Source organism: Loxodonta africana, chromosome 2 (assembly GCF_030014295.1).
Source record: "Loxodonta africana isolate mLoxAfr1 chromosome 2, mLoxAfr1.hap2, whole genome shotgun sequence".
Classification (NCBI taxonomy): domain Eukaryota; kingdom Metazoa; phylum Chordata; class Mammalia; order Proboscidea; family Elephantidae; genus Loxodonta; species Loxodonta africana.
In genome coordinates, this window is record NC_087343.1 from 214,824,191 (window position 1) to 214,838,328 (window position 14,138).

At 42.9% G+C, this 14,138-nt stretch overlaps 1 long non-coding RNA gene across 1 annotated transcript in view; it reads right to left on the reverse strand.

Annotated features, from left to right (window-relative positions):
* The window catches only part of LOC135230390 (uncharacterized), a 51,947-nt gene that overhangs the window by 36,997 nt on the left and 812 nt on the right, over positions 1-14,138 (reverse strand). The gene's annotated exons all lie outside the window — the stretch shown is intronic.

Consider the following 14,138-nt stretch of genomic DNA (forward strand, 5'->3'; position numbering starts at 1 on the left):
CAGTTCTGCTCTGACACACACGGGCTCACAAGGGTCATGGTCGACTCAACAGCAACTAGTTGGTTGCCATTTGCTAGTTCCATCTTCCAGGACTCTAGGCACTTTGACACATTTAGTCATTTAACCGCTCCAGCAATCATGAGAGCTAGTGCGGTGCAATAGATCACTTTTGTGTGGCCTTTCTCACCATGGTCTTTTAACTTCCACCCAAGTGACTGGGGGGGACTGTGCAAACAGGGTAATTGTGGCCCACCAAGGGGACTGGTCAGTTTTGCCATCCCACTGGGCTCGAAATGAGCCATCCCAGAGGTGAGAAAGAGAGGAGCTCACCACCACCAAGGAAGAATAGCCAAGAGTGGAGCGTGTCCTTTGCACCTGGGATCCCTGTGCTGAGAAGCTCCTAGAACCAGAAGGCTGAGAGAGAGAGCTGTTAACAATGAAGTCGGAGAGAAGCAGTGGCAGAGAAACGGCAGCAGGAGAGACCAGCAGGAGATGGTGCAGTAGGCTTCCTGGCCCACGGAATAAGAAAGCTGAGAGCCTTTGGGCAGGAGGCTTGCAGGCAAAGTAGGGTGTCTCCAGGCGCTTGTGGAGCTAGGTTTGCCAAATCACGGAACTAGAGCTAAGTGCCTTTGGGCTAAGGCTTACTGGCAGCATAGGGTTCCTTTGGGAACTTATCAGCAAAGCTAAAAAAGCTTTGTAACACGTGCCTGGGTAGGGCAGAGGCCAGAGGCATGCCTGCAGCACAGCTGAGAAGTGACTGTCCTAATGTAAGAACTGTATCCTGAGTGTTTCTGAACCTGAATTGTAACCTGTAACTTCTCTAATAAATTCCACAACTGTGAGTATTGTCTGTGAGTTCTGTGTGGCCATTGCAACAAATTATCAAACCCAGCAGAGAAGTACAGAGTGCCGTGGGAGGGACGGTTGGCGTCTGAACTGGAAAAGCTGATGGAGAGAGCAGGCATGTCTGACCACTGCTTCACAGGAATCAGCCTTGGGCTGTTGATCTTGTTTCTCCCTCCTCACTATGAAGTTAGAGAAGGTTAGATGCCACCACACACTGTTTTTACAGTTAGGTACTATAATTATTCCCATTTTACAGATGAGAAAACTGAGACCCTGAGGGATTGATAAAAATGCGAGTAAACAGCAGAGCTAGGAGCAACTCCATGGTGACAGAGAGCTTTTTCCTGTCCTTTCACTCATGAACATGTCTGGTATATAACGGGGCTCAAATATCCACCAGATGGAGGCAGATGATTGGGCGGCTGTGGACATTCGGTCCCCAAATGACAATGGGCCTTTAGGAGGAGATGAACCCTGAACACGCCATGTTGTTGGCAAAGGCTTTTGTTCTTTTCTTTTTTAATAGACAATTAAAAAAAATTTTTTTATTGTACTTTAAGTGAAAGTTTACAAATCAAGTCAGTCTCTCATAAAAAAATTTATATACACGTTGCTACATACTCCTAATTGCTGTCCCCGTAATGAGACAGCACACTCCTTCCATCCATTCTCTATTTTCGTGTCCATTCAGCCAGCTTCTGACCCCCTCTACCCTCTCATCTCCCCTCCAGACAGGAGATGCCCACATAGTCTCATGTATCTACTTGATCCAAGAAGCTCATTCTTCACCAGTATCATTTTCTATCCCATAGTCCAGTCTAATCCCTGTCTGAAGAGTTGGCTTTGGGAATGGTTCCTGTCCTGGGCTAACAGAAGGTCTGGGACCATGACCTCTGGGGTCCTCCTAGTCTCAGTCAGGCCATTAAGTCTTGTCTTTTTATAAGAACTTGGGGTCTACATCCCACTGCTCTCCTGCTCCCACCGGGGCTCTCTGTTGTGCTCCCTGTCAGGGCAGTCATCAGTTGTAGCCAGGCACCATCTAGTTCTTCTGGTCTTGGGCTGATGTAGTCTCTGGTTTATGTGGTCCTTTCTGTTTCTTGGGCTCGTAATTACCTTGTGTCTTTGGTGTTCTTCATTCTCCTTTGATCCAGGTGGGTTGAGACCAATTGATGCATCTTAGATGGCTGCTTGCTAGCATTTAAGACCCCAGAAGCCACTCTCCAAAGTCGGATGCAGAATGTTTTAATAGATTTTATTATGCTGATTGACCTAGATGTCCCCTGAAACCATGGTCCCCAAACCCCTACCCCTGCTACGCGGGCCTTCAAAGCATTCAGTTTATTCAGGAAACTTCTTTGCTTTTGGTTTAGTCCAGTTGTGCTGACCTCCCCTGTATTGTGTGTTGTCTTTCCCTTCACCTACAATCGTTCTTATCTAATTAATGAAAACCCCCCCTCCCTCCATCCGTCCCTTTCTCCTCTCATAACCATCAAAGAATATTTTCTTCTGTGCTTAAACTATTTTTTCCAGTTCTTATAATAGTGGTCTTATACAATATTTGTCCTTTTGCAACTGACTAATTTCACTCAGCATAATGCCTTCCAGATTCCTCCATGTTATGAAATGTTTCACAGATCCATCATTGTTTTTTATTGATGCGAATATACCATGATTTATTTATCCATTCATCCATAGATGGGCACCTTGATTGCTTCCAACTTTTTGCTATTGTAAACAGTGCTGCAATGAACACAGGTGTGCATATATCTGTTCGTGTAAAGGCTCTCATTTCTCTAGGATATATTCTAAGGAGTGGGATTGCTGGATCATATGGTAGTTTTATTTCTAGTTTTTTAAGGAAGCACCAAATCGATTTCCAAAGTGATTACATCATTTTACATTCCCACCAGCAGTGTGTAACTGTTCCAGTCTCTCCACAATTTGGTTCTTTTCTTAATGTTTCAGGAACACAAAAGGATAGTGGTCCCACTAAATGTAAACAAAGCCAATTTAAAAGAAAAAATCACAACTATTAAAAAAAAAAAAAAAACCTGCCAGGACCTACAACTATTTTGAATATGTATGCATAGCTTTTTAAATCCTAGAAATTTGAATCAGGCATAGGAGTATCACCGTCACTTCTAGCAAAATGCTGCTTTCAATAACAGAGATCCACCAACCAGGCCAGGTTTCTCACGGGTGTTATGCATTGAATTGTGTCCCCCTAAAATGTGTGTCAACTTGGGTGGGCCATGATCCCCAGCATTGTGTGACTGTCCACCATTTTGTCATCTGATGTGATTTGTAAATCGTATCTTTCTGATGTTAATGAGGCAGGATTAGAGGCAGTTATGTTAAGGAAGCAGGATTCAATCTACAAGATTCAGTTGTATCCTGAGTCAATCTCTTTTGAGATATGAAAGAGGGAAGCAAGCAGAAAGACGAGGGACCTCATGCCACCAAGAGTGAAGAACCAGGAGGGGACGGCATCCTTTGGACCTGGGGTCCCTGTGCTGAGAAGCTCCTAGATCAGGCAAAGATTGATGACACTTTTTCCCAGAGCCAACAGAGAGAAAGCCTTCCCCTAGAGTCTGAATTTGGACTTTTTGCCTCACAGACTATGAGAGAATAAATTTCTGTTTGTTAAAGTCATCCACTTGTGATATTTCTGTTATAGCAGCACTAGATAACTAAGACATAATTTGGTACCAGAAGAGTAGGGTACTGCTCTAACAGATAACTAAAATGTAGAAGCAGTTTTAAAACTGTGACTGGATAGAGGCTGGAAGAGTATTAAGGTGCTTAATAGTAAAAGCTAGATATCCCTGAAGAGACTGTTGGTAGAATTATGGATGTCAAAGACAATTCTGGTGAGAGCTCAGAAGCAAGTGGGGAGACCTATTACACTGGAGATGGCACAGACGGTGAGAAGCACCAACAGAGAAAAGGCAGCAACAGAACCAGGAGACCAGTGCAAGGCAGTGCTGGAGCTGACTGACACTGAGACAGCTAAGTGCCTTTGGCAGGAGGCTTCCTGCTGGAGTGAGGTACCTCCCAGCACTTATCGGTGGAGCTAGGCTTGCAGACCCACGGAGCAAGAGAGCTGAGTGTCTTCCCACCAAAGTTTATTGGCAGAGTAGGGTGCCTCCAGGCACTTATTGGTAGAGCTAAAGAGCTTTGGAACACTTGCCCCAGCAGGGCAGACACAGGTAGCGAGGCCTGAGGGGGTGAGGGGCCAACAAACCAGGAAGCAGAAGCTGAAAAGACAAGGAACACCAGAAAGAGAGCTGCCTTAGTATCAAAGTTAGGGCCATGACCTCTGGGGTCTCAAAGAGTGGGGCCACAGCCTCCTAGATTTCAAAGAGTCAGATATTCACTAACTTGGTTCCAGAATGTGGGGTTGCCATTCAGGAGTGCCAGTGGGATGGGGCCAGATTCACTGCCCAAAGCTGAGGTGGTGAGGCTGCCATGCCAAGGGGCAGACAAGGGCTGCCAGGACTGAGTGGTGGAGTCATCACTCAGATGGACTAGGAGAATGGGGCCCCCCCAATTTGAGGGAGCAGAATTGCCATTCCAGTGGGCCTGGGAGATAGAGCTGAAGCCTGGAGCTGAGGGGCTTCCATTCAGAATTCAGAGAGTGTGGCCAATACCTAGAGTCTGCAGGGAAAGGCCATTGTATAAATGGTCTCAGAGAACAGAAGATTATTTTCAAGCCTTGAAAGCTAATGTTATGTGTTCTACTGACTTGCTTGGTGCCTGTTATCCCTTTATTCCCTTTAATTTCTCCCATGTGTAATGAAAATGCCTAGCTTGTGCCTGTTCCACCATTGTACTTTGGAAGCAGGTAACATATTCTAGATTGCACAGATGAAAAGAAATTTTTGGATTTTGGACTTGGAGTTGAATTAAGACTTATGCTATGATATGATGGGGTGAATGTCTTTTATACGTGGCAAGGACATGAATTTTGTGAGCCAAAGGGTGAAATGTTATAGATTGAATTCTGTCCCCCCAAAATGTGTGTCAACTTGGCTAGACCATAATTCCTGGTATTCTGTGATTATCCATCATTTTGTCTTCTGATGTGATTCGTAAATCCTACCTCTTTGATGTTAATCAGGATTAGAAGCACTTATATTGAGGCAGGGCTCATCTACAAGATCAGGTTGTACCTTGAATCAATCTCTTTTGAGATTTAGAAGAAAGAAGTGAGCAGAGACACAGGGAGACCTCAAGCCATCAAGAATGAAGAGCTAGGAGGGAGGACATCCTTTGGACCAGGGGTCCCTATGCTGAGAAGATTCTAGACCAGGTGAAGATTGATGACAAAGACTTCCCCCAAAGCCAATAGAGAAAGCAATCCACTGGAGCTGGCACCCTGAATTCAGACATTTAGCCTCCTAGACTGTGAGGGAATAAATTTCTCTTTGTTAAAGCCATACACTGTGGTATTTGTTATAGCAGCACTTGATAACTAAGACAATGGGACAGTTGGTCTCAAGCACCTTTTTCCCTTTAATTCATTCCTTCTTAACTCTCAGGAAAGTATCAAAGTTTTCTTTCCCAAAATCAGTTGTGATGGTTAATTTTACTTGTCAATTTGGCTAGGCTACGCTGCCCTGTTGTTTAGTCAAACACCAGTCTAGATGTTGCTGTGAAGGTATTTACGTGTGATTATACAAGGTGTGCAATGCATTTTCAGTAAACAATTTGGCCTTTGGTCCTTATTCCTGGGAATCTGACCATACCTAAGGCTAATGAGTGCGGGCTTGACCAGACCAAGAGGGTCCGCCTGGGGGCCCAATGCTGACTAAGTCTCAGGAGGCATGATGTGATCTATCATGGCCACGTGGTAAGGTCAACAAAGGGCCTTGGAAGAGGGAGGCTCACTGGAGCTTCTGGGTTGGAAAATGTGAACACTTCGCTATCAGGACATGCTGGGGACATGGAAGTTCTGTGCCAAGATCCCTCCTAGACCTTACCCTTTGTGTTTGCAATCTTTTTCCTTCTAGACTAAGGTAGCCTCTTCTCTGTAATTGTGAGTCATTCCATTGGATTATCAGACCTAAGAAGTCTAGGGACCCCTGGGCCCGAGTAAATGGGGGTAAGGGAGAAAGGGCCATGTGGAGCAACTGGTATCTGTACTGAACAGGGAAGGGAGGCTGAGATTTCTCTGGCCTGGTTTGACACTGATTTGTGGGTTAACATTTAAATTGGTTGACCCTAAGTAAAGCAGATTACCCTTCATAATGTGGGTGGGTCTCATCCAATCAGTTGAAGGCCTTTAGAGTAAAAACTGAGGCTTCCTGAGGAAAAGAACTATAACATAGATGTCCTAAGACTATAACACAGGTATCCTACCCGAGTTTCTAGCCTACCACCTGACCTATCAATTTTGAGTTTGCCAGCCCCCAAAATCCCATGAGCCAATTCCTCAATATAAATCTGTCTCTCTCTCTACGTACACACGCATCTGTTATTGGTTCAGTTTCTCTGGAGAATCCTGAGTAATACACCAGTCCTTTTCTCAAAGGGATTTGCTCACAGATTCAAATGAGGAAACCTCCTTAATAATTGTACTAGTTTCCTATTGCTGCTGTAACAAGTTGCCACGAGTTTGGTGGCTTAAAGCAACACAGATTTATTATTTTACAGTTTCAAAGGGCAAATGTCCTAAAATCAAAGTGTTGGCATGGCAGTGTTCCTTCTAGAGGCTCTAAGGCAGAATTCATTTCCTTGCCTTTCCCAGTTTCCAAAGGCTGCTCACATGCCTTGGCTTGGGGCAATTTTTCTATTTTCAAAGGCAGTGGCACAGCATGTCCAATCTATCTCTGCTTCCATCACTACATCTCCTTCTCTGACTTTGACCCTTCTGTCTCCCTCTATTAAGGACCCTTGTGGTTACATCGTGCCCACCCAGAAAACACAGGATACCCTCCCCATCTCAAGATCCTTAATCACATTGACAAAGTCCTTTTTGCCATGTAAGGTCAACAGATTCACAAATTCTGGGAGTTAGGTCATGGAAGTCTTTGTTGTTGTTGTTGTTGTTAGGTGCCGTTGAGTTGGTTCTGACTCATAGCAACCCTAAGTATAACACGAAAAAACACGGCCCAGTCCTGCACCATCCTCACAGTCATCGCTATGTTTGAGTCCATCGTTGAAGCCACTGTGCCGGTCCATCATTGAGATCTTCCTCTTTTCTCTGACCCTCTGCTTTACCAAGCATGATGTCCTTCTCCACGGACTAGTCCCTTCTGATAATGTCCAAAATACGTGAGATGAAGTCTTGCCATCCTTTCTTTTAAGAAGCATTCCTGCTGTACTTCTTCCAAGACAGATTTGTTCATCCTTCTGGCAGCCCATGGTATATTCAATATTCTTTGCCCAACACCACAATTCAAAGGCATCGATTCTTCTTAGGTCTTCGTTATTCATTGTCCAGCTTTCACATGCATATCAGGCAGCTGAAAACACCATGACTTGGGTCAGGTGTACCTTAGTCACCCAAGTAACATCTTTGCTTTTTAACACTTTAAAGAGGTCTTTTGCAGCAGATTTGCCCAATGCAATGCATCTTTTGATTTCTTGACTGCTGCTTCCACAAGTGTTGATTGTGGATCCAAGTAACATGAAATCCTTCACAACTTCAATAATTTCTCTGTTTATCATGATGTTGCTTGTTGGTACAGTTGTGAGGATTTTTCTGTGTAATCCATACTGAAGGCTATAGTCTTTGATCTTCATCAGCAAGTGCTTCAAGTCCTCTTCACTTTCAGCAAGCAAGGTTGTGTCATCTGCATATCACAGGTTGTTAATGAGTCTTCCACCAATCCTGATGCCACATTCTTCTTCACATATCCCAGCTTCTCTGATAATTTGCCCAGCATACAGATTGAACAAGTATGGTGAAAGGATACAACCCTGATGCACACCTTTCCTGACTTTAAACCACACAGTATCCCCTTGTTCTGTTCAAATGACCGCCTCTTGGTCTATGTACAGGTTCCACATGAGCACGATTAAGCATCCTGGAATTCCCATTCTTCGCATTTTTATCCACAATTTTTTATGATCCACACAGTTGAATGCCTTTGCATAGTCAATAAAACACAGGTAAACATCTTTCTGGTATTCTCTGCTTTTAGCCAAAATCCATCTGACATCAACAATGATATCCTTCCTTCCACATCCTCTTCTGAACCTGGCTTGAATTCTGGCAGTTTCCTGTCAATGTACTGCTGCAACCACTTCTGAATGATCTTCAGCAAAATTTTTCTTGTGATATTAATGACATTGTTCAATAATTACCACATTTTGTTGGATCACCTTTCTTTGGAATGGGCACAAATATGGATCTCTTCCAGTCGGTTGGCCAGGTAGCTGTCTTCCAAATTTCTTTGCATAGATGAGTGAGCGCTTCTAGTGTTGCATCCATTTGTGGAAACATCTCAGTTGGTATTCCATCAATTCCTGGAGCCTTGTTTTGCACCAATGCCTTCAGTGCAGCTTAGACTTTTTCCTTCGGGATTATTGGTTCTTGATCATATGCTACCTCCTGAAATGGTTGAATGTCCACCAATCTTTTTGATACAGTGGCTCTGTGTATTCTTTCCATCTTCTTTTGATGCTTCCTGCATTGTTCAGTATTTTCCCTGTAGAATCCTTCAATATTGCAACTTGAGGCTTGAATTTTTTCTTCTGTTCTTTCAGCTTCAGAAATGCTGACTGTGTTCTTCCCTTTTGGTTTTCTAATTCCAGGTCTTAGCACATTTCATTATAAAACTTTGCCACCCTTTGAAATCTTCTATTCAGCTCCTTTACTTTATCATATCTTCCGCTCACTTTAGGTACTCCACATTTAAGAGCAAGTTTTAAAGTCTCTTCTGACATCCATTTTGGTCTTTTCTTTCTTGTCTTTTTAATGACCTTTTGCTTTCTTCATGTATTATGTCCTTGATGTCATTCCACTACTCATCTGGTTTTCAGTCATTAGTCTTCAATGTGTCAAATCTATTGTTGAGACAGTCTCTACATTCATGTGGGGTATACTCAAATTTGTACTTTGGCTCTGTGGACTGGTTTTAATTTTCTTCAGCTTCAACTTGAACTTGCATATCAGCAATTGATACTCTGTTTCACACTTGGTCCCTGGCCTTGTTCTGACTGATGATATTGAGCTTCTGCATTGTCTCTTCCCATAGATGTAGCTGACTTGATTCCTGTGTATTCCATCTGGTGAGGTCCATGTGTATATATAAAAAAAAATAGTTACCCTTAATTTTGTTGAAAAGATATTTCCAATGAATAAGTTGTTGGTCTTGCAAAATTCTTAACGACTACACCACCAGGGTTTCCACAATCTTGCAAAATTGTATCACACGATCTCTAGCTTCATTTCTATCCCGAAAGCCATATTTTCCAACTGCTGATCCTTCTTCGTTTCCAACCTTCACATTTCAATTGCCAACAATTATCAATCATCTTGACTGCATGTTTTATCAATTTCAGACTGCAGAAGTTGATTAAAAAAATCTTAAATTTCTTGATCTTTAGCATTAGTGATTGGTGGGTAAATTTGAATAAGCTGTATTAACTGGTCTTCCTTGTAAGCGTATGGATGTTATCCTATCACTGACACCATTGTACTTCAGGACAGATCTTGAAACATTCTTTTTGACGATAAATGCGATGCCATTCCCCTTCAATTTGTCATTCCCAGCACAGCACACCATATGATTGCCCAATTCAAAATGGCCAATTCTAGTCCATTTTTGCTCACTAAAAAAAAAAAAAAAAAAAAAAAAATTTTTTGATGCCTAGAATATCAATCTTTATGTATTCCACTTCATTTTTGACAAGTTTCAATTTTCCTGGATTCATACTTCATATATTCCATGTTCCAATTATTAATGGATGTTTGTAGCTGTTCTCATTTTGAGTTGAGCCACATCAGCCAATGAAGGTCCTGAAAGCTTGACTCCATCCATGTCATTAAGGACATCTTTAGGGGCTCATTCTCATCTCTACCACAATAACCTTTGCCATTTCCAAACACTCTTTCCTCTTCTCTCTCAAAAATCCCACCTCTTCAGAAGATCATGTCACTTTTAACCAATTAGCATCCTTGTTACTGTAATGAGGTAACCTGGCTCCCAAACTTTGTGCATGTTAGAATCACCTGGAGAGCTTTTAAAACTCTCAGTGCTTGGATCACACCCCAGACCAATTAGATCACAATAACTGGAGATGGGAACCAGGGGCAGGTATCAGTAGTTTTTGTTATTGTTTAGTTTTGTTCTTTTTGAGGTCCCCAGTGATTCCAACATACAAAATTTGGGACCCACTGCTATGATTTACCACAAACCACCTTACACACCCCTTTATTGATAGGTGTGAGCAGGACTGGTTACATAATTTTCAGGGCCCACTTCAAAATGAGAATACAGGAAAATTGGGGGTCCCTGGGTGGTACACATGGTTAATGTGCTTGACTGGTAACCGAAAGGTTAGAGGTTCAAGTCCACCCAGAGGTGCCTTGGAAGGAAGGCCTGGTGATGTACTTCTGAAAAATCAGCCATTGAAAACCCCATGGAGCACAGTTCTATTCTGAAATGGGGTGGGGACACCGTGAGTTGGAATCAATTGGACACAACTCATTTGGCTTTAAAATTAAGAATTTCAAGACAGAGACAGTAGAGGGTACACACCTTGAAGCCAGCTCTGAGTGTGAGCAATGATCCCTATCTTCTCCTCCCCTTGCACTCCTGCCTTCAACTCTGATAACACAAACAGCCACATGAAGGATCCTTCCAACATTCTGTCTTCCCTGTCCCTTGTTTTGTTTTATCTTTGGAGCCCTGGTGGCACAGTGGTTAAGAGCTAGGGCTGCTAACCAAAAGGTCGGCAGTTTGAATCCACCAGCCAGCTGCTCCTTGGAAACCCTACAGGGCAGTTCTACTCTGTCCTATAGGGTCGCTAGGAGTCAGAATGGAGTCAACGGCAACGGGTTTGGCATTTTGGTTTTTGTCCCTTTTTGGTTTTGCCTTAGCATCAACAAGATTTTCCTGCCCCCCTCACATAGTTCATCTGCAGAACCTCAGAGATCTCAATCTCAAAGCATTCCACTCTGACCTCCAAGACCTGGCTTGGCTCCTATAAAATGGTAACAGTAGTAATAGCAGTGTCCGAACCTGTCTAACTTCAGGTGGTATAACTAAAATCACCATCAGCTTTGTGTTGATGGTGACTCCTATGAGGTGGAGATCAGAAATACCTCCACTCTCCAACCTTTTTACCAGTTCTGACACCAACTGTCCCTGCCATGGCAATATGTCTCTTCAGGGTTTGATAACCCATTGCAACAGCCACACAGAACTCATGGACCCTACTTATATTTAAGTGGTTTATTAAGGTAGTGTCAGAGTACAACTCAGGATCAGGATCAATAGGCTACACCTCGGGACCAGGAAGCATGTAGGCCAAGTCTCCCTTCTTCAGTGCAGGGCAGCTCTGACAGGCCTCCTCGGGAACTCATTTCACCACAGTTCCTGTCTCCAGTGCTTCCATTCCAGTGATCCCCTCACTCAGAGTTGTCTATTCCACCAGTACCACAGTTTTTCCCTGTTGTAAATCTCCAGCCCCCTCATGCCCCTTTATTCTATTCCTAGAGGCCATTGCCCAACACTGTCATTGCAAATACACCATTAATGAATTAAATTGCATCCCCCTAAAATATGTGTTGGAATCCTAACCCTTATACCTGTGGATGTAACCTTGTTTGGAAATAGGGTTTTGTTACATTAATTAGATCATACCAGAATAGGGTGGGTTCTAACTCTAATCATTTTTAAGTCATAAAAACATCAGATTAGACACAGAGACACTCTCGTGCACACACGTAGTGTCATGTGAGGACTGTCTACAAGCCAAGGAACCATGGAACTCCCAGGACTACCTACAAGGAAGGAATCAACACGGCCAAGATCCTGATTTGGACTTTTACCCTCCAGAATTGTGAGAAAATAAATTTCTGTTCTTTAAAGCCACCCACTTGTGGTATTTCTTTTAGAGCAGCATTAGGAAACTAAGACACACCCTTAATGCTATTGTGTCAGCCTGGCAAAGCACTAATCCTCAAACTTGCCCGCCCAGCCTGCACTAGCAGCTGAACAATGCTGGGGAGACTGCACTGTCTTGACATTTATAACTTCAGATCCCAAATGGACCCTAATACTGCTAGTCAATTCTGCCTCACTCCCTAATAAATTCACATTCTCATTCAAAATGGATATTCTTTCCTCAAATCTCTGAGGCTAAACCATCTCAGCTGATGACCTCAAATCTCTAACCCTTCAAAAAGAAAATAGATGTCATTGAGAAAAGCCACCTCAGCTTCCCCAACACACCTGCAATTGGAGCCACACTGCCTTCCCTCCCATTTCAAGAGAAAACAGCCCTGCTTCCAAGGTGAAGGCCTCGCCTGAGCCCTGGATCCCAACCATTCTCTCCTTCCCAGGGATTTTGTTCTTTGATTATTCCCATTCCCTCCTTCATCAATTGTTACCCCTCTCTGAGATTATTTCCACTGGCATAAAAACATGTTTTAACACTTCTCTCCCCTCTTTTAAAACCTTTTAAAAAGGATTCGAGTCATACAAAGTGTGTTCTCTGACACAGTGGAGTTGGAAGTCAATAACAGATATATGGGAACTAAATTTAGAAACTGTATTTGAAAACTAAAAAAATACACTTCTAAATAACCTTGAGTCAAAAAACATACCAAATTGGAAATTAGAAAGTAATCTGAACTGAATGAAGTTCAAAACACCACATACCAATGTTTGTGAGATGCCACTAAAGCAGTACTTAGAGGGAAATTTATGCACTTAATACTTGTATTAGAGAAGAAGAACTCAAATCAATGACCTCAGCTTCCACAGTAATAGAAAAAGAGCAAAGGAAACCCAAAGTAACCAGTAGAAAGGAAACAATGACCACAACAGAAACCGATGAAATCAGAAAGGCAATAGAGAAAAACCACCAATGAAACCAAAAGCTGGTTCCTTGAGATAATAAAACTGATAAGCCTCCAGCCAGAAAAGTAAAAAAAAAAAAAAAAAAAGACACAAATTACCCATTATCAGGAATGAGAGAGATGGCATCAGTATAGATATTAAAAATTTTGTTGTTAGCTGCCATACAGTCAGTCCCCAACTCATGAAGACCCCATGCACAAAAGAACAAAAGGCTGCCCGGTCCTTTAGATCAAACCATTATGATCCATAGGGTTTTCACCAGCTGATTTTCAGAAGTAGATTTCCAGGCCTTTCCTCCTAGTCCACCTCAGTCTGGAAGCTCCTCTAAAAGTTGTTTAGCATTCTCATAAAAAAAATCAGACTTAATGGTCTGAGACTAGAAGGACCCCAGAGGTCAAGGTCCCCAGACCTTCTGTTAGCCCAAGACAGGAACCATTCCCAGAGCCAACTCTTCAGACAGGGCTTGGACTGGACTATGGGATAGAAAATGATACTGGCGAGGAGTGAGCTTCTTGGATCAAGCAGACACATGAGACTATGTGGGCAGCTCCTGGCTGGAGGGGAGATGAAAGGGTGGCGGGGGTCAGAAGCTGGCCGAATGGACACAAAAATAGAGGGTGGAGAGAAGGAATGTGCTGTCTCATTAGTGGGAGAGCATCTAGGAGTCTATAGCAAGGTATATATAAATTTTTATATGAGAGACTGACTTGATCTGTAAACTTTCACTTAAAGCACAATAAAAAAAATTTTTTTAAGTTGTTTAGCATCATAGCACCATACAAGCCTCCACTGACAGATGGGTAGTGGCTGCATTCAAGGTGCATTGGCTGGGAATAGAACCTGGGTCTCCTGCACGGAAGCTGAGAAGTCCACCATGGAAGACATTATGAACAGTTGCATGCCAACAGAATGGACAACTTAGATGAAATGTGTAAATTCTTTGAAAAATACAAACTAAGCTCACTCTAGAAGAAATAGACAACCTGAATAGTCCTGTATCCTTAAAATAAAGTTCCAATAATCTTTATTGGGAGGGAGGAAGAAAGAAATACTGGTTGAGGCACATTAGGGACCACAGGAGCCCTGACCCACCTTCCTAACCTCAGCAATTGCCTTGACTTGATGAAGAATGTGCAATCAGGGTGACAGAGGCACACGAAGCTCAGCGTGGGAAAAGCAGAGTCATGATGAAATTGCAGATCTCTAGATCTCTAAGGCAGTAATCAAACACAACTGGACTACACTGAAGGATAA